Source organism: Palaemon carinicauda, chromosome 27 (assembly GCF_036898095.1).
Source record: "Palaemon carinicauda isolate YSFRI2023 chromosome 27, ASM3689809v2, whole genome shotgun sequence".
Taxonomy (NCBI): Eukaryota; Metazoa; Arthropoda; class Malacostraca; order Decapoda; family Palaemonidae; genus Palaemon; species Palaemon carinicauda.
Window position 1 is genome coordinate 6,268,848 of NC_090751.1, and position 23,375 is coordinate 6,292,222.

Below are 23,375 nucleotides of genomic sequence, written 5' to 3' on the forward strand. Positions count from 1 at the left end.
CAAGTGATACATCAGGGAGTTGATGGCGTTAGCATGGGAAAGTAAAGGAGACAGAATGAATTAGAATTAACATTGAGCTAGAAAAAAAAGGGTTAATCTAGATAAAAGTGCTTTTCACAGTCCGTGAATACCTATTATCTTATGCAAGTAGCTATACAAACAAACAAAGATTGACGATACATACTCTATATTATTAGTTTTTGATATTTACTGAGGACTCTCTCTCTCTCTCTCTCTCTCTCTCTCTCTCTCTCTCTCTCTCTCTCTCTCTCTCTCTCTCTCTCTCTCTCTCTCTCTCTCTCTCTCTCTCATCTATAATTTTTCCCCCCTTTTTTACAGAAATGGCTTTGTACTAAAATATTTTAGGTTAAGATTCAAGTGTCCTACCATTAAAAATCATTGTATCTTCAATTTTTGAGCGCACATTATCCTTATATAAAGGATGGCTGAATTGCTTAATTTTGTATTCTGGATTTAATAGAGAACAGTTTTCTTCAAATTAAGAAAACTTAGACATTTCAACAAACATATTAGGAATATCTTCAAATATTATGTAAGCTTTGAGTAATAAGTTTAGATTTTGAAAATAATAAAACCCTCTATATCTAACTCAATATTATTCCCTTACAGACTAACATGTATTACGACTAAGGAACAATTTCCTATTCACGGGGTCCAATGTAACATTGAGATGGTTGTAAAAAGGAAGAGGCATCGACATGATGCCCAGACAAGGATGGTTTAATTTTTCATACCTGCTGTTATGCAACTCTCCTCTCTCCAGACTTCTTACCTACACAGGGATCTTGAGGTAACCAGTTTATTTGGATAATATCCGTTGGAATATATTGAAGACAAAGGCTTCAAGTAAACCAGCTCTGGTATTCTTAAGGTACTAAAAGAATTTTTTTTCACCGTTATTTTCTATGCTGTTTTCAAATATATTTACCGGTTCTACTGCACAGAGATTAAGTGCAGTGAGTATCTCAAGTTTTTCCATTATTTTTAACACTGTAAATCAGATCTGTTTAAATTGTTCAAAATATTTTGCCACCATATACTTCTCTCAATCTGGATTAGTTATGCTACCAAATATTAATTTGTCTTCAGTGACATGGGACATTCATTTATTCCAGATCTAGCTTATCCCTTAAAGAGACTTTGGGTACCTCAACTAATCAGACCATACATAAAGAGAAGTGTGACCCATTTATATAGTAAATGATTTAATCTTGAAAATTGTAATTTTGCTTTTAATAAGTTATGTTACATGTTCTCCACAGAATTAGGTCTTTAGATTATGCGACATAATTTTGAGGATTATCTTTTAATCGATTGGAATCACGGCTGATGGTGTTTCCAGTTTGAACTGAGTACTACTTCAAAATAACCAAAAATTGATTTTATAGGGCATTGTAAATTATGTATATTTTAAATTCAGTACCAAATGTGTTATGCTTGATAGATGTGTACATTTTCAAGTCTTGTTATGCAACTTCTTTGAAATAGGTATATAGTTCCTATTATAAAAGGGATATTATTTTCGAATATGTGCCTTGATCATCTGAGAAGTTCTGTGTACATTACATAAACTTCAGAGGTTTTCATCTTTTAAATATTTCGTTTTAAGCGTGCAATGGTTGTCAGTGCTAAATTATGGTTCAGGTCACTTAAGTTCCTATGAAATGATTTGCTGCGTTTAATGTTAACATGTATTAGATTGATTACTCTCTCTCTCTCTCTCTCTCTCTCTCTCTCTCTCTCCTCTCTCTCTCTCTCTCTCTCTCTCTCTCTCTCTCTCTCTCTCTCTGTCATAAAGACTATAAAACCTGGGCTATATTTTCTGAATGTTCTATTAGTGCTCTTTGTATTTGAAGAATTTTCTCCAGATAATTTACCTGTTTTACTTGCAACAGTTTATTAGTAGTATAGATCATTCAAATTGTTTTTGTTGCTATCCAAGATGATACTATTGGATCTAGGACAGTTTTGCACTATAGTATGTCATCCATTGAATTAGCTGAGTTTTCATTGATTTGTTATAATTACCCGAGGATTTTCTTAGAATTCTTGAAATGTCATCATTTACGGTAGCAAAAAGATTGGAATAATTTTGCATATAAGTGACGATATGAGCTTCAAGATAGAGAAAATTACATTTGTTCCGTAACTGAAATACAAACCACGCTATCTACATAGGGTAATTACTTCTGCGTAGCTAAATGACGAGCCGTAAGAATTTTAACGAGGGTTTACTACCCCACCGCTAGTTAGCGGGGGTTAGGGAGGGGTAGCTTGCTACCCCTCCCCCTTCACACACACAGTGAGTGCTTCACTTTGCTTTTGGCTCGGAGAGACGACAGACCTGTCTGCGCTCTCCTCCGTTTTGACTGCCATAATTTGTTTTGCTTTTTCTTTCAGTGTGTGTTTGAAGTTGGCCTCTATTCTTTCATCATGCGTACGTGCCCTGGAGAAGCCCTGCCGCCCTTGTGGTACCTTTATGTCGGCCTTGGACACCGATCCTCACTCCTTATGCCCTCAGTGTAGGGGGCAACGGTGTGATAGGACTAACGTATGTATTGAGTGTAGGGAGTGGTTGGTCTACCTCCCAGTGGGAGAGGTTTGCCCGGCGCCGCAAGAAGAAGGCTAAAAGGGATATTTCTCCTTCAGAGGCTTCTTTGAAGAGAGAAAATTCCAAGACTTCTTCTTCCGTAGCCCTTTCTTCCTCCGAAGCTCCCACTCGAGCGGTCTCTTCCGAGAGGCCGACGAGTGGTAGCGTAGACTGTATTGCTGTTGACCGATCCCGGGGTGTGGGAGAGGTAGTTGCCTCCCATAGCGAGGTAGCTGCCCCTCCTCCCCCGGAGGAGGATTTAAATATTGATTTGTCTGTTAATAACAATGATTTATTAAAGCTTTGGGCTTCCTTGGGCCTTCAGAATTCGCCCTCCAGGGAAGCCCTGTTTGACATGATCAAACTGGGTGCAGCTGTTAAACAATCGCCGACGACAGCAGGGATAGATCCTCTGTCGGTCGTTGACGTTGTTGTAACGGAGGCATCTAGTGTTTCTGCTCAAACACCTGTGCCTGTTGTTGCTGAGGTAGCTGAAGGCTTAGGTTCCCCCTCCGAACATCCTTCGAGGGAGGAACTAAGTCCTACGGTCTCTCCTGCTGGTGATTCTCCCCCCCCCCATGGTAGTTCACTAACAGAGACTCCTCTGCGGAGGCCCTACGAAGGTCAGAGTTCTGATCCAACGGCCCCTCGTGGGCGTATAAGGCGGAAGGCTCGTCCTCCCCCTTCGCCGTAGAGGCCTTCCTTCTCCTCACAAGGGAGTTTAGTAGTCGCCTCTTCGACTCGTCATCCCCGCAGTCCTTTGCGGAGGAGACAACTTGCCGATCACCGTTTCTGCCAGCTACCACCTTAGACCTCTCCAGGGATCGTTCGCGATCCCCGTCGGAGGATGGTCGTCCTTCAGGACTTTGTATCCAGTCACCCTCCAGACATGCTGACCTGCCATCTCCTTTCAAGGGTAATGCGCGCTACGTGCCATCTAAACCTGTCATTGCGCAGGCACCGGTCCCTTCCGGGCAAAAGGGTAATGAGCGCAAAACTGCGCATCAAACCCTTGCGCGCCAGGTTATACCTGCGTGCCCTGATGCTATTGCTGCTGATCCTGATTAAACACCACTGCGCTCACCTGCGCGCGTGCGCGCAAATGTTCCAGTTATGCGCCAGGGTTCCCCTGCGCGCCCACAACCTTCGGCGCGCCCGCGCCCATCAGCAGTTCATGAAATAGCGCGCCCGCGCCCACCTGCGCACACGCGCCGGCAGTTCCCGATAAACGCGCTGTCCAAGAGGCACCTAAGTTAGCGCACAGGCGCTCACAGGTGTTTTTAGACCCCCAACACTCTTATATTACTAAGAGTTATGCGCACCAACCTCGCGCTGTTCCTGTTATAGCGCAAACGCGCTCGCCAACACACCAGCGCGCTTTTACATCACAGCGCGCAGTCCAGGAGGTTCCCAAGATAGCGCACGGGCGCTCACGGTCCCCTGGCCTCTCTGCTAACTGCGCGCAATATAAAAACTGTGCACAATGTTCCAGTAGCGCGCCCAACCCAACTGCGCGCCCAGTTACAGTTGCGCGCGATGCGCGCCCAACCCAACTGCGTACACTTACACGGTGAGTTCCTGCTGCGCACCCCCTCGCAACAGCGCACCTCTCGTCTGCGCGCCAACGCGCAAACTCCCAGGCTGCACAATCACGCCCACGCTCGGTCGTGACAGACACGCGCCAGCATGCTACTGCGCACTCGTGCTCATCAGTAGCCCATCAGCCCACTGCGCGCCCTCGCATCCAGCCTTCTACCCCGCCTCATAAGATAGCTCTTGTGCGCCACATGCCCTCGCCATCTCCTACGCGTGCCCGCGCCAACGCGCCCTGAGCCTCGCACGCCCACGCCCACACCCACGCCCACACCCACGCCCACGCGCGAGCGCGAATATCCTGCTGTGCATGATTCATTCACGCGCGATCCAGAACAAGGATTTTCACGCGATCACCAGCGTGATCGGCGCACCGATCGCCAACGCGATCACGCCCGAGTTACATCAGGGGTACAGGCGGACATGTCGTCATCGCGCTCCCCCTCCCCGCTAGCGCAGAACAGCGCGCTCGCCGGAGGAAGGGAGGTTTCCGGATAGGTCTAAGGACTCCTCTTCTTTCTTCATTGCAGATTCTCAACAGGTGAACCCTCATGTGTCGACTCCTCCAAGGGATCGAACGATCCCCTTCCCTCCAGACGGAGTATCTGACAGCGCGACTGTCAACCATCAGCCCTGGTTTGGTACCATTGTCAGAGCGCTTATGCAGGCAATTAAGCCTGTGCTTTCTAACTTGGGTCACAAATCAGTGGCAACTTCCTCCCCCCTGAAGAGGAAGAGAGGAGTCCCAGATGTGGTAACTTCTCCAAGGACTCTCCTGTCTCTTCGCAAGTCCTTACGTAAGGCTCCTACCCCACCTCAGACTTTCTCTCCCTCCTCTGCGGATGAGTATTACCCATCCTCAGGAGAGCCGGAAGATCCGGTCCGTTCCCCCATCGCACCAATGGGGGAAACTCCGCCGCTTCCTGAGAAGTCTCCTCGTATAGAGGTGGCGAAGGCCTTACATCCTTCATTGCTGGAGTACTGTATCCCTCCTAGGAGGGAGCCGAAGGACTCGAAGACTGTTCCCAAGTCTTCCGCAAGGACCCGACAGGAACCAGATAGACCTTTGGAGAACGTCCGCGAGTCTCCCCAGGAAGAGCCTCTGGGGACGGGAGACTTCGCTGCCAGTCCGTCAGGAGGAGAGCACCAGGAGTCAGAACATGCGTTCTGGCAAGTCCTGACCCTCATGAGGAACCTCAATGGGATTCCAGACCCAGAGATTCCTCCTCGTGAAGGGAAAGATACGGTCCTGGACCCGGTCTACGGCACCCAGAAACCCTCTAGGGCCAGTGCAGCTTAGCCCTGGTCTCAGGGGATGAAGAGTGCCAGAGACAAGGTCGAGGGCCAGCTCTCTGAGCTTGTCTCCTCCAATAGATCCAGTGCCGGTAACAAGCTCCTCCCTCCTCCTCGAGTACATCAGAGGAGGTACTTTGAAATCCTAGAGGAGACTTGTTTGAGTCTTCCAGTACACCATTCGGTGGAAGAACTCGCTGGGGGAGTCCCTCTTGAGAGAGACTCCAACCGGCAAGTGTCCTATTCCGCAACTGAGATCCTAAGCCAGGAGAAAGTTGCGAAGTGTGACATGCAGGCAACTTCATCGCTGGACATCTGGCTGGGATCTCTGGGCATCCTGGTACGTTCTGAGGACCTGTCCAAAGAAAGTACCAGGAAGGCACTGGAGAAATTCTTACTCTCAGGCACGCGAACCATTGAGTTTCTGGCCCATCAAGTCTCGAGCTTGTGGGCCAACACGATTCTCAAGCGTCGGGACGCAGTGGCTGAGAGGTTCCACCAGAAGGTCCCCAGTTCTGATGTTAGCAGGCTCAGACACTCTTCCGTTCTCGGTAAGAGCTTGTTTGAGCCAAAGGACGTGGAACTAGCCGCTGAGAGGTGGAGGAAGTCCAATCAGGATTCCCTCATCCACAAGGCCCTGACATCGAGGCCTTACAAACCTCCAGCAGCTCAGCAACCCCGTGCAGCTAGGGACACTAGGAAGACAACGACAACGGCAGCGAAGCAGAAGGTGTCTAAGCCCTTTCCTGCCAAGGGCAGAAGGGGCAAGAAGTTCTCAGGGGAGGAGGTAAAAATCCTAGAGGGAACGGCCGAGGACGTAAACGCTAGGATTGGCAGTCCCCCTGCATGTCCACCAGTGGGCGGATGCCTACAAAGTTGCGCGACAAGGTGGCAGCAACTCGGGGCAGATACCTGGACGATTTCCGTAATCGGTCAGGGTTATCGCGTCCCGTTCATCTCATGTCTACCTCCCCTGACAGCGAATCCAGTGTCACTGAGCTCCCTTACCATGGGATTGGTAAAGGGACAGGCCCTCCGGGCAGAAGTCCAGACCATGTTGAAGAAGGACGCTCTCCAAGAGGTTGTGGACGGGTCCCCAGGCTTCTACAGTCGACTCTTTCTTGTGAGAAAGGCGTCTGGAGGCTGGAGACCAGTCATCGACCTCTCGACACTGAACGGGTTTGTCAAACAGACTACGTTCAGTATGGAGACGGCAGACACGGTCAGGCTTACAGCGAGACCACAAGACTTCATGTGCACACTGGACCTGAAGGACGCGTACTTCCAGATCCCAGTCCACCCGTCTTCAAGGAAGTACTTAAGATTCAGCCTAGACGACAAGATCTACCTCCCCTGACAGCGAATCCAGTGTCACTGAGCTCCCTTACCATGGGATTGGTAAAGGGACAGGCCCTCCGGGCAGAAGTCCAGACCATGTTGAAGAAGGACGCTCTCCAAGAGGTTGTGGACGGGTCCCCAGGCTTCTACAGTCGACTCTTTCTTGTGAGAAAGGCGTCTGGAGGCTGGAGACCAGTCATCGACCTCTCGACACTGAACGGGTTTGTCAAACAGACTCCGTTCAGTATGGAGACGGCAGACACGGTCAGGCTTACAGCGAGACCACAAGACTTCATGTGCACACTGTACCTGAAGGACGCGTACTTCCAGATACCAGTCCACCCGTCTTCAAGGAAGTACTTAAGATTCAGCCTAGACGACAAGATCTACCAGTTCAAGGTGCTGTGCTTCGGTCTTTTCTCCACAGCACCCCAAGTGTTCACCAAGGTGTTCACCCTGATTTCATCATGGGCTCACAGGATCGGCATCCGTCTCCTCCGTTATCTGGATGACTGGCTGATCCTAGCAGACTCGAAGGCAACCCTTCTTCGCCACCGAGACAAGCTTCTCGAACTTTGCCAAGATCTAGGGATCATGGTAAACCTCAAGAAGTCCTCTCTGCAGCCCTCTCAGAGACTGGTATACCTAGGCATGGTCATAGACACCAATCTCCACAAAGCCTTCCCATCAGATGACAGGATAGCAAGGCTGAGGAAGGTCGCAAGGCCTTTCCTCAAACGAGAAGAACTTCCAGCCCAATCGTGGTTACGTCTCCTCGGCCACCTCTCTTCTTTGGGCCGTCTGTATCCCAATGGTCGCCTCATAATGAGATCTCTCCAGTGGCGACTCAAGTCTCGGTGGAATCAAGGACACGATTCCCCGGACATCCTGATCCCTATGGGACAACCGGAACAGACGGATCTCCAGTGGTGGGTGGCTGACGAGAACCTACGAAAGGGAGTGGATCTTCTCGTCCTCCCCCCGGACTTGATGTTGTTTTCGGACGCATCAAGGAAAGGATGGGGGGCCCACGTTCTGAACCACAGGACCTCAGGCCTGTGGTTAGAATCAGAAAAGTACCTTCATATAAACCTGTTAGAAATGAAGGCCGTGTTCCTGGCACTTCAGAAGTTCCACCAAGTCCTGGCGGGCCACTCTGTGGTAGTGATGAGCGACAACACCACAGTGGTGGCTTATATCAACAAGCAGGGAGGTACCTTTTCAGAACAGCTATCCCATCTAGCAGTAGAGATACTGAGATGGTCCGAAGTCCACTCGATCACACTAGCTGCTCGCTTCATTCCGGGCAAAAGGAATGTGCTCACCGACAGTCTGAGCAGAGCGACGCAGATAGTGAGTACCTAGTGGTCTTTGGATCCTCAAGTAGCCAACAATGTCCTGACTTTGTGGGGTTCCCCGACTGTGGACCTGTTCGCTACAGCGCTGAACTACAAGCTCCCACTGTACTGCTCCCCAGTCCCGGATCCCAAGGCTCTCTGTCAAGATGCCTTCCAACAACGGTGGAACAACATCGATGTGTACGCCGTTCCCCCGTTCTGTCTGATGAGGAGAGTACTCAACAAGACCAGAATATCGGTCAACCTTGCAATGACCCTCATAGCTCCGCTATGGCATCACTCAGAATGGTTCCCGGACCTTCTGCAACTCCTTACGGAGCCCCCAAGGGAACTCCCTCCACGTCACGAGCTCCTCAAACAACCACATGCCAACATCTTCCACAAAGCCGTAGCTTCGCTTCGACTTCACGCCTGGAGACTATCCAGCATCTCCTCAAAGAGAGAGGATTTTCGCAAGAAGTTGCGAACAGGATGTCTGGACACCTGCGCAACGTCATCCGTAGGGGTCTACCAGGCGAAGTGGCGAGTTTTCTGTGGTTGGTGTCGTGGAAGGGGTATCTCTCCACTCGATGCCACTATTCCAGCAATAGCGGAGTTCCTCGTGTATTTGCGGGAGGAAATGCGCCTTTCAGTCTCGGCAGTGAAAGGCTTGACGCTCAGCCTTAAGTCTTGCCTTCAGGCTCAAAGGAACGGACATTTCTTCCTCGCTGGAACTTTCCCTTCTCATACGACCCTCTTAACGAGAGAATGCCTTGATGAAGTCATCGGGCTTCAGCACGGCATATCATTCCCTTGCTGAAGGCTTGTGACGGGCAAGAGGGCTCTCGAACTGGGGAATTTCTTTTCCTCAGTTTGACTCTAAATTTCTCTCATTCTTTTTCTATTACTTCTTATTGCTTATTCCTCCTTCATAATTATCAGCTGTCTCAAACCTTGCTGTCAAAACTCTCTTACCCATTTCACTGTCCATGTTTTTTATAGGCGACATTGTATCCAGGATCGGTTTTTATTTCAAAATCAATTGTGGGAGCTGTTGTGGTTTTGCCAACTGCCCGAAAATGTTTGGACACCTAGGAGTGTCAGTATTCCCATACTGGCACGCGGAACTATCTCGTAGGAAAATTTGGCCTTTGGATTCCAGGGGTTGGCGATTTAATAGAGATAGGACTCTCGGCATTCTGTCCGGTTTGCCTGCCACTATGATTAGAGTGGGGATGATTGTATTCGTGAAATGCTCTGTCCCATCAAGCGGGTCTGGCATACACTTGAGCCACTCTAATCTTAATGGTACCATCCCTTTGTGGTAGGGTTGGGAGTGGACATTTGGTAAGCAGCTTTCGCAGGTGTCATCGGTGGAGAAATTAATTCCAGGAAAGGCTAACGGTGTCTTCTTTGAAATTTCAGACAGTCTTAATATTTTCTCTCCCTTAAACTTTATTTTTTTCCATTGTTTTTTTTTCATTGTTATTATGACCCCTTCCCTCCCCCAAAAAATAATTAATGAGTAAACTTAATGTTCCCCGTACCCCTGGATCAAATGGCGAACCCCAGACACCGTTGACGACTTCTGCTTGTTTAAGTAAGGAAAGCTCTGTTGACAACCTCGGCAATAAAAAGGATTCCTCCAACAATACTTCTCTGACCAGTGTTGTTAAAGACAGTTTATCGGCACTGGTGGAAAATGATTCTTGTAATAACAGTAATACTTTACTCTCTGGTTCTGGCTCATTACCAGATCCAACAAAAAATTTGAAAATTCTCCACTTAAAAAACATACCAATTGGTTGTAGCTATGATATAATTCATGAAGCCTTCTGTAGATTTGGGGCAATCAAAGAAATTTTAATGGAGCTTAATGGTAGTAAAGGCTTTTGGGAAGCTTGGGTATCATTTTCAAGTTTTGAGATTGCTTTAGAAGCAAATAAAAATTTAGATTGCTTTAGAAGCAAATAAAAATTTAGAGAGCATAAAAATTGACAATTGTTTGATTTCTGGGGCTCTATGTGATAAAGCACCAAGACACCTAGAGGTATATAAACCAGAAAAATGGATGGAAAAAGAAATAGAGCATAGACTTCCAGAAGTAAGAACCCCCAAGCCCCCAACATGGATAATTGCATCTGGGAAGATAGATAATTATAACTATTATAAGATTAGTAAATTTATACAAAAAAAAGTTGGTTTAATTAAAAGTAAGGATATTAGCAGATACGGTAAGCAATCTGTTTTGATTAATGCAAAATCAGATACTCAAGCTCTCATGCTTTGTGGCATGAAGATTGCAGAAATTGATCCTATTAAGGATATTAAACCACATATGAGCTTCAGCTATGGTAAAGGAGTAGTTTTTGTTAAAGATCTATTTGAATTTTCAGAACCAGAAATTCTGGACATGTGCCCTGCTAATGTTTGGAAAGTAAGTAAGATCCCTCAAACAAGCATGGTAGTTTTAACATTTGAAACCCCTGTTATACCAGATCATATAATTATTGAGAATGAAAGAGTACGTGTTTGAGAATATAAACCTAGGCCTGTACAATGCTTTAATTGTTTCAAGTACGGTCACCCTTCCCGGTACTGCAATAATACGAAGATCTGTTTTAACTGTTCTTTGTTAGAACATGGCCAATGCAACAGAGATACAACCTGTGCAAACTGTAAAGATCATCATAAATCAAATGATAAAAGATGTAGAGAATACAAGAAAGAAGAAGCTGCAATCTTGAAAGCAAATGCTGAACATATTGTATAAGTGTAGGTTATGCAAAGCATTTACTCAATCGGCAACTTAATTTTGCTCGAGCGGTTAAGATGCCACCAACAGATTATAATCCACTACCCCTTACTACCACAGGGGGACCAGTGGTAGCACCTGGCCCGTCAGGTGCATCTCCCTTAGTGGTAGTAGCCCAGCCATCTGGGTCAAGTGCTCAGCCTATAAAAGCCAGAGCACAAACCTCCAACGAGGTCAATATGGTTTCCAACAAAACAAAAGTAATGTCACCGATAGGAGCATCTCCCCTAGAGGTAGTAGCCCAGCCTTCTGGGTTAAGTGCTCAAACTGTTGAAGTTCTAGCACAATCCTCCAAGGAAGCCAATGTGGCTTCCACCACCTTATGTCTCAGGCAGAATCTCTACCTGATTTGATGGAGATTGGAAAACAAGATCTTCCAAAGAGGAAAAGGTCCCCATCATCCTCGCCTTCATCTAAGTCAGGTAAGTGCCCTACTGCTCATGATCCTAAGGTTGACTTGTATAAAGATCCTCGAAAGAAAGAAAAGAAGAGTGGTGGCCTAGTAAAGCCTTCCATCTCCAGGCCTTACATGGCTTCATCTGAAAAGTCCCAAAAGACAAATGAGACAAAGAAAAATAATAACAAAAGATAATGTCTATCATCCAGTGGAATTGCAGAGGTCTAAGTACTAGCATTGAGCAAATAAAAACTTTAACCAGGGACTCAGACACGAAGGTAATTTGTCTACAGGAAACCAAGATCAGTGACAAACCATTTAATCCTGGACTCAATTATCATTTTTGTAGATCCCCTCCTTTGCAAGCTGCAAGAGCTCAAGGTGGTACAGGTTTTATTATTCACAAATCTGTAAAATTTGAAACAATCCTACTCAATACACCACTACAGGCATGTGCAGTTAGAACTCATATCGGGAAAAAAATTGCTTTATGCTCGCTATATATTGAACCATCCTTAGAACTTTTCCTCTTAGATCATGCTGGTAATCCAAGAAGGCTTAGACTTTCTGACCTCCAAGACCTGATCAATCAGCTTCCTGCCTCTTTTATTTTAATGGGTGATTGTAATGCAAAGCATACTTTATGGGGTGGAAATGTGTGCGATAGATAGGGTAATCTTGTTGAAGAATTAATCGACAACAATGATGTAATACTAATGAATGATGGTTCTCCAACTAGGTATGATGTATTCCACAACTCTACATGAGCCATTGATTTGTCAATCTGTTCCTCATCCATTCGATTGGACTACCTTTGGTCAGTAAATGAACACCTACATGGCAGTGACCATTGGCCAATAATGTTAAATTATGTCCATAATCTTCCTTCTCAGTGTCCACCAAAATGGAAGATAGACGAGGCAGACTGGGCAGCTTATGAAAACTGTTCACACACTGATAAAGAATATGATGAATTTACATCTCCAGTGCATGCCTATCAACATCTTGAAAATATTATTGATGATAATGCTAGCAAGTTTATACCTAAAACATGCGGTTTACCTTATTGCTCTGTAGTTCCTTGGTGGAGTAAAGAATGTGCCAACGCAAGAAAAGTGACCCGAACTTGCTTCAGAAGATACTTGAGAACAAACTATATAGCAGATAGAATAGCATACCTCAGAGCCTGTGCCAAACAAAAAAGAACTTTTAAAAAAGCAAAGAGGGCATCTTGGAAGAAATATACAGTGATGCCTCAGGATACGAAAGTAATCCGTTCAGGATACGGTTTCGTATCCTGATTTTTTCGTATCCTGAGTTGCGTTTTACATGTAAATAGCCTAATCCGTTCCAAGCCTTACAAAAAGTCACCTTTTCTTTCATAAACACGCTAAACTGTAGTAATAAACATGCAATGCAGCCATTTCTATCATTCAATAATTAACCCAACCGTTAAAAAGAGCCTAATCCATTCCATAAACCACCATGAGATTATTCAATAATGTAGTTATAGCCTAGTTATCCCCTCCAAGCCCTAAGAAAACGGTCCATTTTCTTTACTACTGTATAAAAGTTATGGTACTGTATGTAAAGCATTTGGATCAGTGAAGGTGTATTGTTACCTGTACACCTAAATTAAGGGATGATACCCTGAAAAAAAAGGTACTGTACTCTCGGCAACGAGTTGGGATCTCGTAAGCTTTTCGTATCCTGAAAATTTTTTCGTATACTGGGGCATAAAAATCTTTGTATCGCTTTTCGTATCCTGAATTTTTCGTAATCAGAAACTTTCGTATCCAGAGGTATCACTGTATATCTAATATTAATACCAAAACTCCCTCAAAGGAAATATGGGACAAGATTAGAAAACTTTAAGGTAAATTCGTCCCTAAGCCTCTACCAATATTAAGGGAAAATAATAGATATACAGTGAACCCTCGTTTATCGCGGTAGATAGGTTCCAGACCCGACCGCGATAGGTGAAAATCCGCGAAGTATTGACACCATATTTACCTATTTATTTAACATGTATATTCAGACTTTTAAAACCTTCCCTTGTACGTACAGTAGTACTGTTAACAAACTACCCTTTAATGTACAAAACACTTAATGCATGTACTACAGTACCCTAAACTAAAACAGGCACAAATATTAAAGGCGATTTTATATCATGCGTTTCCTAAACACGCTAAAAAGCACGATAAAAAATGGCAACTAATGTTTGGTTTACGTTTATCTCTGATCATAATGAAGAAACAAACTCATTTAGTGTACACATATATGTATAGGTTAGTTTTTGCATCGATTATATTGATTATACAGTATGTTGATTTTGTTATTACCAATGTTTTACTTAATTTTTCTTAGGGCTTCCAAATGAAATGTTTTTCTTTATGACACCGCCTGAAACAATGGCGTCATAAAGTACGCTCAGTAAACAACCACGCTCAGAACAAAGAAGGCATTTAACGCGCATGATGAAAGTGATAAATAATGATATTTACAGTAAAAGCATTTACAAAATATGTTATTACAAATATTATTTACCGTATCTATATAAAATCATACAGTACATACTGTACGTAGCAAAGCAGGAAAACAATTTACGAGAGAGAGAGAGAGAGAGAGAGAGAGAGAGAGAGAGAGAGAGAGAGAGAGAGAGAGAGAGAGAGAGAGAGAGAGAGATATTTTGTTTGTTTTACGTACGTAAATGTAAATTTTAAACAAAAAAATATGATAGGTTTCAACATGTATACTCTTCAGACTTTTAAAACCTTCCCTTTAACTTAATGCATACAGTACTAAACTATAAAACAGGCACAAATATTAAAATGTTAGAATATTAAAGTAAAAAATAAAGATTGTTACTGTACTCACCACGAAAGAAGTTCAAGAAAAACTTGAATGATGATGGCGATGAATTTGCTGCACAGTAGAAATGATGATGATGAAGCTGATGATGTCTTCTACTGTGCAGCCAATAATAGTATTTTACGTCTCTTCAGGCGGAGGTGTCTTTTGCTGGGACACCTCTTCAACTTCTTCCTGAGACACTTCTTCAATTTCTTCCGAGGGCATTGTGATCGGAAGTTGCTGCCGCTGCTTCTTTTTTCGCAAGAGCATCCTGTAGGGAGCCATGTGTTCATCGATCTTGGTGCAGAATTGTACAGAACGAACCATATCCTCGTCCCACTCTTGCGACATTTCTTTCACCTCATTCGCAAGCTTGCAGAGCTTGGCAAGCCGTTCTAATGTTAAGCCCGTTTCTTCGACATTTTCTTGGATCTCTTCATGTGTTTCACTGTCTTCTTCACTGCTCGATTTCGTCAGGTCTTCGAGGTCTGCGGCCGCGTAACTTCTACTGTCTTTTAACATATCGAGAAGCGTCACCTTCTCAGCAATCGTCATCATCTTTCGGTGGTGTTTAGGCTCACTACCAGCCTTAGTAGAAGCAGAACGCTTGGGAGGCATTGTACAGTAGGGTTTAACAGAAAGTTCAACAAAAAGTTCAACTTAAAACAGTCACGCACAGCACAGATTAAAGTTCACAATAACTTAACAACGTCAACACAGCGATACGGCGGGAGACAAAGTGACCGCGGAAAGAGATGCTGCGGGTTGGAGAAGCGGTCAAAACACCAATCAGGCTAGATTACAAAACTTGGGTTCTGATTCGTCATCTATCAGCGCTTGAACCAATCACAACCCGTCTTATATGCTACGTAGGTTACCAATTCAAAGTACAAGATACCCTGCGTACAGTATACTGTACAGTAATGATAATACTGTAATAATAATAATAAATAATGATACTGTAATAATAATAATAATAATAATAATAATAATAACAATGATAATAATAATAATAATAATAACAATAATAACAATAATAATTTTAATAACAACAACAATAATAATGATAATAACAATACAGTAATAATAATAGCTTTACGTACGCTATTTTACGCTTTTGTTGTAGGATGTGTGTCTCTCTCTCTCTCTCTCTATCTCTCTCTCTCTCTCTCTCTCTCTCTCTCTCTCTCTCTCTCTCTCTCTCTCTCTCTCTCGCTCTCTCTCGTACGCTTATTCGAAATGTGATTTTTGCAACAAAGAATATTATTGGATGCAGTACTACGTACGTATACATACAAAAGATTCATGGAAAAGAAGCACATCCATTACATTTGTAGTACAGTAGTAGCCAACAGCAGCCTTACACCATTCTAATATGGTATGACTGCATCTGATTTGCGTTTCATGTTCGATTTAATTTTACTACGTACTGTATACAGTACTGAATTATCGTATGATCACATTCTCTTTTCGTGTTTTATTTCTTTCTGTACTTAATTATATGTCATATGTAATGCAATGAACAATCAGTAAGAGCAGATATTACTAATTACAGTATTAATGGAATTACAGATAACGAAATATCGTATTTGGGGTCTCCAGATATCGCGGTATTTTCGAAATTTCTGGAAAATCTGCGATATGTATATATATGTGGGTTATGAAAAAAACCCGCGAAGTGGTGAATCCGCGATGGTCGAACCGCGAAGTAGCGAGGGTTCACTGTATATCTGACCCCAAAGATGTAGCAGAGGTTCTTGCTAAGCACTTTGCCCATGTATCAAGTGCTGACAACTATTCCCCAGCATTTCAACAAATTAGAGCATCAACATCTGCTGTTCCTCCTGCTTCTTCAAACACTGAAGCTTTTAACCTGCCTTTTAGTATGGAGGAGATGCAAAATGCTATCTCTAGCTCTTCTTTAACTGCCCCAGGTGAGGATGGCATCCGGTATGAAATGATATCACATCTTCCAGTGGATACCAAGGAATTTTTATTAGAAACCTTTAATGGTCTATGGGCTTCCCATACATCTCCTGATTCCTGGCATAATTCAATTGTAATTCCAGGCCACAAGTCTGGTAAAGACCCAGAACTGCCATCTAGTTATAGGCCCATATCCTTGACCAGTTGCATATGCAAACTATTTGAGAGGATGATCAACAACAGACTTGTGTGGTATCTAGAATCAAAAAATCTTTTATCTAACAGGCAGTTTGGTTTTAGGAAGAACCGAAGTACTCTAGACCCTTTGCTGATGTTATCAAGGGAAATTTCAAATGCCTTTTCTAACCAAAACCAGGTGGTGGGTGTCTTTTTTGACCTAGAAAAGGCATATGACACCACCTGGAGGGGTGGTATTTTTAAGCAATTGGCCTCTTGGGGTATAGGAGGACATATGTTCTCTTTTATTGAAGAATCTTTATCAAACCACTCAATTAAAGTGAGAGTAGGGTCAGAACTATCTTCATCCTACATACAAGAAGGAGGTGTCCCCCAAGGCAGCGTATTGAGTGTGACCTTGTTTGCTGTTGCTATTAATAGTCTCATGAGTCACAGACCTCCTGTCATACAAGGATCACTATTTGTCGATGACTCTGCAATTTATTGTAGTGGATCATCTGCACTACAAGCATGCCATAATCTTCAAATTGCAATAAATGCTGCTTCCGCATGGGCAAATTCTCGTGGATTCATGTTTTCTCCTCAGAAGACCAAAGCCATTCGCTTTACTCGTACTCGTAAAAGGGAAGAGATCCCCACCCTTTTCTTAAATGATTACATTTTGCCATATGAGGATAATGTCAAGTTTCTTGGAGTCATTTTCGACAAGAAAATGATATTTGGTCCCCATATAAATGACCTATCTATCAGGGTTAAGAAGTCTCTGAACATTCTGAAAGTGGTATCGCATTTTGATTGGGGTGCTGATAGAACAACTTTGCTTAGAATTTATACTTCTTTGTGTTGAGCAAGTTAGACTATGCATGCCAAATATATGGGTCAGCTACAAAGACTTTACTTGGAAAACTTGATATTGTTCACAATGCTGGGCTTCGCATCTGCACAGGTGCTTACAGAACATCTCCCATTGACAGTCTCTATGTTGATTCTGGCATACCTCCCCTTTCCATTCGCAGAGAGGAGTTGAGTTTGAGGTTTTTTGCTAGGTCCCTTGCTGTGAGAAACAATCCTAACTGTAAATACGTTAAGGTGCCTTTAGATTGGGCTCCTAACAGATCTAGAGTGCCTAAGCCTTTGAAGTACAGCTGAAAAATGATGCTAGAGAAGTAGGCTTGTTAACAGCACAGATTGCAGAGGTAGGATATCCCAAGTCTCCTCCTTGGTGTAATCCACCTGTTAAAGTATGTTTTACGGCAGGAGGGAAAAATACCTTACCTAGTAGGGTAATGAAAAGTGAGTTTTTAAATCATGCTGCTCAACATCATGGGAAACATGTTTTTACAGATGGCTCCAAATCGGCTGCAGGAGTTGGAAGTGCAGCTGTGGTGGAGGATATTGTTATTAGAAGGAAACTCCCATCCTCTTTTTCAATATTTATGGCTGAGCTGTACGCAATAATTCTCGCAGTCCAACATATTTTTAAAAATGGCAACCAAAACAGTTTTTATACAATTTTTACGGATTCCAATAGTGTTTTACTCTCATTAAAACAAATTATGCCAGGCCATCATCTAGTACAAGAGGTGCAGGACTGGTTAGTACTTCTGCAGTCTAGGAAGAGTATCAGCGTTCACTTCTGTTGGGTCCCTGCCCATGTTGGGGTGGATGGAAATGAACAAGTAGATAAGGCAGCAAAGAAAGCTTCAGGGCTAAGTAATCCATCCCCCTTGAGTATTCCTTACAAAGATCTTAAAAGTGAGATTCATCTTTACCGTAAAAATAAGTGGCAAGCTCGGTGGTCTGAACTGACCACCAATACAAAATTGAAACAAATCCACCCATTGGTGGATAAATGGTCATCTTGTAATTCTACAAGTAGGATGGATACCATTATTTTAACTAGGCTGCGTATTGGCCATACACATGCAACGCACAATTGTTTAATGAAGAGTGGGGAAGGGAGACAGGCCCCTCTTTGTAATACCTGTCAAGTGACAATGGATGTTAAACATATTTTAGTCGATTGTTCTGTTTTTAATCTTCAGAGGAGGACACATTTACTCCAGGACAAACCTTTAAGAGATATACTGGGGGAAAACTGTAATACCCTGAACTTGAGAAAATTTATACAAAGTATTGGGTTATATTACGAACTATAATTAATTTTATTAATTTATTTATTTATTTTACCCTTTTAATCCCTATTTATTTCACATCTAGATTTTATTGTATGAAAGTGTTGCGATTTGTATTAAAGGTTAAAATGATACTAAATGGTGTGAGTATACAGATATGATTGAATAATTTTCGTTATATAGCGCTGAATGGCCTTTGATGCCCCAGTGCTTGGCTTAATGCCTAAATCCTATATTCAATTCATTTCACCTTCTCATACGAAGCTATGAACTTACCTGCCCTCAGTCGGAAGTGAGACCCCCTCCTTGGAACGTGGTTCGAGTTCTCAGGTCTCTAAAGAGACCTCCCTACGAACCACTATGCCAGGCTTCAGATCGCCACCTTACCTGGAAGACGGTGTTCCTGCTAGCTTTGGCCTCGGCCAAGCGAATCAGCGAACTACATGGTCTCTCATACTACATCGCCCATTCAAGGGGATGGGGGAAGGTAATGTTCAGGTTCGTCCCTGAGTTTGTTGCCAAGACTCAGAACCCGGGAGTGCCGGACCCTCGGTTCGACTCTTTCCAGGTTTCGAGTCTCCGTTCTGTAACAGATGACCCAGACCATCTCCTACTTTGCCCAGTAAGGAGTCTGAGGTTGTATCTTAAGAGAACAGCTGCAGTTCGTCCCCAGGTTCAAGCCTTGTTCGTGAGCACTGGGAAAACGAAGAGAAGGGTCACCAGGAATACCATCTCAGCCTGGATTCGCAAGGTAATACACCTGGCCTTGAATCCTGACCCTTCTCCATCACGTCACCCTAGAGCGCATGATGTCGGGCCTAGCTACGTCCCTGGCCTTCAAAAAGAACTATTCAGTGACGCAGGTACTGCAAGCTGGGGTGTGGAAGCGTCAGACGACCTTCACAGCCCACTACCTGCAAGACATGACACACAGGAGACTCGATACATTCTCTATCGGCCCTGTGGTGGCTGCACAACAGCTGGTCTAACCTCAGGCTCCTTAATGGACAGGTAGCAGAAGGTTGAGGGCATTGTTACCCAGTTTTAGTCTGCATGAATGAAAAGGTTTGTCTGGCCCTTATTCTTTTCTTCATCCTCTCCTCCCTTTGAGAAAGCAGCATCCTGGGTTCTCTGCACAGCTGACCTCAAACCACTGCAGGTAAGCCATGCTTCCTTGTGTTCCTAGTATCAAGGTTAATACTGTCATGTCCCCATACCCTGATGAGGTGGTATTGGGAGAGTCCTAGCCTAGAATTCCATCTGAAGAACTCCAGGTCAACTTCCTAGGACGAGTCACGCTTCTCACCTTCACACACAGCTTATGTAGGCCGCAGCAGTTGCATAGCAATGCTAGCGAGGTGCAGGGACTCCTTATTGCCCGAGTACTTACACACTCAAATATGTAGTCCCCGGGCAAAGCCAAAGCCAGTATGGCAGGGGACTTACCACCCTTCCTAAGGGTTGAGTCACCCATATTAAATAGCGTGATTTGTATTTCAGTTACGAAACAAATGACAAATTCGTAGATAATTTGTATTTTTCCTAACTAGACAAACCTTAGCTATTTAATCAAACTTACCCGCCAGCCCTATCCCCCGTGAAGTCCTACCTCTAAGCAAAGTGAAGTATTCACCAGTGTGTGTGTGGGGAGGTGGGGGGGGGTTGCAAGCCACCCCTCCCTACCCTCCGCTAACTAGCGATGGGGTAGTAAACCCTCGTTAAAACTCTAGTGCCTCGTCATTTCAGCTACGCTGAAGTAATAACCCATATTAAATAGCTAAGGTTTGTATAGTTAGGAAAAATACAAATTATCTACGAATTTGTTATGTTTAACATCAGTTATACGCATGTTAATAATTATATGTTTTTCATTTTGAATGTGATGTTTTCAGGAACTTTTTTTAAACTCTTAAGCTTGAATATCTTGAGCTTTTTGAATAAAGAGTATGTGTATGGCTGTTGGATGTTGGTGTCTCTTATTTGTGGCTGCTGGATCAGCTCTGTTACATGTTTGCTTATCAGAATGATAATCTTATTTAAATATTTTTATAAACTTAGGTTTGTCATAGCTTTCATGAAATTGTTGTCGTCTTCAGTTAGTAACTATATTTTCTTGCATACTGTATTGTAAATTTCTGACAATTGATAAGTTTTAAAAGTACTATAGAGATGTGGCTTATTTGCTAGTTTCTTATTAATAAGAGTAAGAAGTTACTTGCTTAGTTTGAGTGCAAATAATATTTTTGTTGGATCTAGATCTTAACAATAAGACTAATTATTTTGAAGTTCTTATCAAAATCTTTACAAATTTATTAATTTTACAGGAACATCCTTGGAAGAGCATCGTTGCAATTGGATCCGTCTTACGGCTGAGTTCATTTATTGGGACATAAATTCCTCATCAAAATGCAAAGTTTTGTAGAGGAAACTTATCGAAGAATCTAAAAAAGCTTAATGGCGTTGAATTGGGTATGTATTTTTAGTTTCGATTTTGAGGAAACTCAAAAAGACAAAAATCTATGCTTAAATTACTAGTTGTTTCTTAAGTTCTTGCTGTGCAATATCTTTTCATGTTACGGTACTTGATACATTAAGTAATGGTATAAAAATCATACCATATGTACAGTAATTAGATTCTGTTAATGCTTACGCATAAAAAGCTGAACGTTCACCTTGGAAAAATGTTTGGATATCTTGGTGTTTTAATAACTTCTTGTTTCAAACTTAGCGATGTACTTTGTACATTTTGTTTTTAATGAACTAGAATTGACGTAAAGTAATTTACTTAGTTATAAGGATACAATGTACCAGTAACAATTAAACTTATTGATGTTAGTCATGTAGGCTAATGTTTTAACTATTAGAGTACTGTAGCTCTTCATCCTCTTAGGTTTAAGATTTAAACCTCCTTCAGACATAATCAGGAACTTACTTTTCCTTTGCTATTCTAGACAATTTAGGTGAACATTCGCCCGTTGAAATTCACTCTTCAGAATTTGAATTGGCCTACTCATTTCCCGATCTTCAAGTATAACTCGTAATGTAAAATGTTTCTTATCCACGAAGGAGCAACCAAAGGGTATGAAATAGGAACTGAAATTTGGGTAGGTGAATGAATGATTTTTAGTTTAAATATGCTTTCCTGGTACTTTGATCGCAAACACATTGTCAATTTCATGCAGTATTTTTCTTTGTTACGAAGTTTACCATTCCAGTTTTTTATATGTAACCTACTGTACCAGTTTTCATTATAAGTGACTAGATCAGTTCAATAGCTAATCTGATAATTTTTGTTACAACACGGAAAGTGCTCCAAAATATCGTAAATAGACTTAAAACGCATAAAATATTTCTTCATACATTATTTCTTAATGTAATACATCAGGTGAAAGAGACATTGAAATGTGTAATCTTGATATTTTCAAGAGATGCTCATAGCTATAAAGGCCTTCTTTGTGTAACTTTAGCATTAATTAAAAATCCTCATAATAAAATTAGCAAGTTTCTAAAACAAAAAGGGCAACTGAGAAGCAAAGGTCACTTGATATTCAAATTATGTTCATTGGTTAGTGCATTGGAATATATTCTAGCAACTGAGTAACAAGGGAATCTTCTTGGTATTTAAAGATGAGCATAATTACTATTAGGGTAAAAGTATAACCTTAAATAGAAATGAAAAGGGAATTGAAAGGAATCCATGGAATGGGTTGATTAGATCTTTCAACTTAAAACTGAAATACAAAAGCACCCCTCCCCCCAAAAAAATCTTATGTCAACTGCTGAAACTTTTGCATGTGATACATCAGGGAGTTGATGGCGTTAGCATGGGAAAGTAAAGGAGACAGAATGAATTAGAATTAACATTGAGCTAGAAAAAAAGGGTTAATCTAGATAAAAGTGGTTTTTACTGTCTGAGAATACCTATTATCTTATGCAACTAGCTATACAAACAAATTAAGATTGAAGATACATATATCATCCGTTTTTTATATTTGGTGAAGATTCTCTCTCTCTCTCTCTCTCTCTCTCTCTCTCTCTCTCTCTCTCTCTCTCTCTCTCTCTCTCTCTCTCTCTCTCTCTCTCTCTCTCTCTCTCTCATGTTTTAGGTTAAGATTCAAGTGACCTACCATTAAAAATCATTGTATCTTTAATTTTTGAGCGCACATTATCCTCATAAACATAAAAGATGGCTGAATCGTTTAATTTTGTATTCTGGATTTAATAAGAGAACAATTTTATTCACTTTAAGAAAACTTAGACATTTCAACAAACATATTAGGAATATCTTCAAATATTATGTAAGCTTTGAGTAATGAGTGTATAGTTTGAAAATAATAAAACCCTCAATATCTAACTCAATATTATTCCCTTACAGACTACCATGTATTACGACTTAGGAACAATTTCCTATTCACGGGGTCCAATGTAACGTTGAGATGGTTGTAAAAAGGAAGAGGCATCGACAAGATGCCCAGACAAGGATGGTTTAATTTTTCATACCTGCTGTTGTGCAACTCTGCTCTCTCCAGACTTCTTACCTACGCAGGGATCTTGAGGTAACCAGTTTATTTGGATAATATCCGATGGAATATATTGAAGACAAAGACTTCGAGTAAACCAGCTCTGGTATTCTTAAGGTACTGAATTATTTTTTTTTTCACCATTATTTTCTATGCTGTTTTCAAATATATTTACTGGTTCTATTACATCAGAGATTAAGTGCAGTGAGTACAGTATTTCAAGTTTTTCCGTTATTTGTAACACTGTAAATCAGATCTGTTTTAATTGTTCAAAATATTTTGCCACCATATACTTCTCTCAATCTGGATTAGTTATGCTACCAAATATTAATTTGTCTTCAGTGACTTTGGACATTAAT

General features: G+C 42.4%; 1 long non-coding RNA gene across 1 annotated transcript in view; it reads left to right on the top strand.

Moving 5' to 3' along the window:
- The window catches only part of LOC137621086 (uncharacterized), an 83,224-nt gene extending 61,630 nt beyond the window's left edge, over positions 1–21,594 (top strand). The window contains exons 4-6 of the long non-coding RNA XR_011040110.1: positions 631–892; positions 20,821–20,965; positions 21,448–21,594. This is a non-coding gene — a long non-coding RNA (uncharacterized lncRNA). The remainder of the gene's footprint in view (positions 1–630; positions 893–20,820; positions 20,966–21,447) is intronic.
- The last annotated feature ends 1,781 nt before the right edge of the window (positions 21,595–23,375 follow it).